A 2,599-nucleotide genomic window follows, 5' to 3' on the forward strand; every position below is an offset into this window, starting at 1 on the left:
CTGTGGAACAGCCTTTTTTCCCACATAGGCTTTGAGGTAAAAATAATGTCAACCATGAGGTGGGAGCCTGTGCTGCTGTTAAGTACAGGCCAGAAGTTCAACGCTCCCAGCATCTACAGAAAATGTTAGATTTTGGAGAAGTTGTTGACCTTGTTTGTCTCTAAACAGCACCTGGCTGGGGAGGGTAATGCACAACTCAATGAGACCTGGTAGAGGTGAAAAATAGACTGAAGGAAGACAGTTCTGATCCCACTGGTGGAAACTACGATTCTCCCTCTGGTCTGCTTTACTTGCACACTATTTCCTCTTTCTTGTCGCCCTTTTTTTTTTTTCCTCTGATCTTTTCCCGTTTCTTATCTTTCTGACCGTATTTCTTTCTTCACCCTTTTTTCTGCTTTTTTTCCATCTATCCACTACTTATTCCCAATCTCTCCCTATACCTTTCCCTACCTCTATCCCCCAGGGGCCCACTCTACTGCATGCAAACTCAGTAGCTCTTTTTGTTTCTGTCCTCTGTTTCAATCAGTTATCTTCCTTCCCCCACTATCATGTCCCAGGTCTCTCCTTCCCTCCGTCTCTCTCCCCCTGCTTAGCGTACTTACCCAGAGCTTGTATTGTTCATACAGTGTATCTATAACCGACTCTGTTGCAGTGGCTCTCAGTCCTGGGCATTGGGGCCTGATTTTCATTCCAGCTTTCTAATCAGGGAGTCATTTTACACCTGGTGAATACAATTAACTACCTAGTAGACGGCCAGCGCTGATGTGGCTCCAGAGGATCTGGACTGAGAACCGCAGCTGTAATATGAACTAAACATTCCCTGCTTGGTTTGTTTACATGTGAAGGGTGACAATGCTGTGTCGTTAGCTGACCTCTTAAGTAATACTATTTACATCCCTTGTCAATGCATGCATCATACTATGTGAAATGTCATAAGGGAGTTTTTGGCTCTGTTTGCACTGCCTACTCAGATTTGAATTTGGCAACTGTTTAAAATTGGGGAAACCACAAAGATAGGTTGCTGGTTATGAGACATATCACGAAAGGAGAAAAGCCACATCTGAGATGGCGGTTCAACTGTGTCACTGGTGTCTTATAGAGACGTTTATGCCTGTGTAATTATAAGAATGAACTGATGCTGAATTTCACTGCTGGGAAACAAGGGTCAATCATGAAGTGGGCACACCTCACAAACCTCAATTCTTCATTTAACTTGGCAGCATGTTGTGCATTTAAGACACTACATTTTATTTGTTGGGAAGTTATTTATTTTCTGCCTTATTTATATTTATTGCTATAGAATCAGTTTCCTAAAAGCATCTTGGCACTAACAAATTAAGAAAGTGATGTTATTATAATTTTAATGAATCACATATATACTGTCCTAGCTTTTTAATGTGCTTACTCTAATTATTATTTTCTTTACGAATTGCTGTAATAATGACATTGAGCTGTATAATTGTACATAAATTATTATAACTGTTGATGTTCACTGTTCATGAACACAAACATTTTGTGCTCATGTAAATGGCACTTAAGATTAGGGTTCACATACATTGTTTGTTGGCACATAACAGATTAAAACACAACAAAAAATGGAATTTGTTTTGTTGACAAATGTCAAATGCCGCTGGAGGTCTGAGCTATTACCAAAGCGTTTCAGGCTCTAGTTACAAATCAGAAAACAAATCTGACAAACTTAATAAATTCAGAGTTAAACTTAGGCCCCATGATACATTTTTCATGTAAAGGCCAGGTGACTCACTCATAGGTATACTGGGTCGCTGATTTCACTTTTCCCCTCTTTGAAATCCAGCCTTTGCACTATGACTATTTCTGCTTGAGGTGACTTTGAAAGACATGATTTTGCAATCTTTTGCCTAACTGTGCCAGAAAAGTGGATTGTGATCTATTTAAGCTGCTTTTTCAGTTCAGGATGAAGTCTGTGTCTAAGTAACTGTTGGGTAGACTCACACTGTGAGCCTTTGACTTAAAAGCCCATAAATTCATTAGGGATAATCCATCCATACCGTACATGGAGGACAACGAAAAACTTTCTTCATAGAGTCGTTTTTCACTTTACATGGTCCTTCTGAACAGTGTTGAAATCGTGCAGTGTGTGTTTACCCAAAGTATTTCTCTTCAGTTTTTACCCAACATAGTTTTTTTTTGTCACTCAGTTTGTTCACATGAGATTTATTTTATCAAAAGATTTTTGTCCACTGTCTCCTTATTGTTAATATTTAATACAAATAAAATTGATGAAAACATTTATGATTGTGATTTGATTATTGAGTGTCCATCACTAATGCCAGGCTTTTTGGACGCATTGAAGCAATGAGAATGAATCATGGATTCTGCCACCACCAAAAAAGAGCAGTGGAATATTAAAGCAGTAAATCTATGGGACCAAGGCTCCATCTCTCACGCTGTGTAGATTTCACAAATCTCTGAATAAAAGAATGAATAAAATCAAAGAGTGAAAGTAGAACATACAACAATGCAACGTATAAAGAATCTTAGGGGCCATCAATCTAAAAGCGTGGACTGAGAAAAACTTTACCAGCTGTAACATTTGAGTGGACTTTAAAAGGTTGTG

General features: G+C 38.7%; 1 protein-coding gene across 3 annotated transcripts in view; it reads left to right on the forward strand.

Annotated features, from left to right (window-relative positions):
- ccser1 (coiled-coil serine-rich protein 1) overlaps positions 1-2,272 on the forward strand; it is a 129,963-nt gene extending 127,691 nt beyond the window's left edge. For all 3 annotated transcript variants that reach the window (XM_039802935.1, XM_039802937.1, XM_039802936.1), the window contains exon 11: positions 1-2,272. This exon is cut by the window's left edge and continues 2,741 nt beyond it. The gene's annotated coding sequence lies outside the window, so the exon portion shown is untranslated.
- The last annotated feature ends 327 nt before the right edge of the window (positions 2,273-2,599 follow it).

This window comes from Perca fluviatilis, chromosome 6 (assembly GCF_010015445.1).
Source record: "Perca fluviatilis chromosome 6, GENO_Pfluv_1.0, whole genome shotgun sequence".
NCBI classification, from domain to species: Eukaryota; Metazoa; Chordata; class Actinopteri; order Perciformes; family Percidae; genus Perca; species Perca fluviatilis.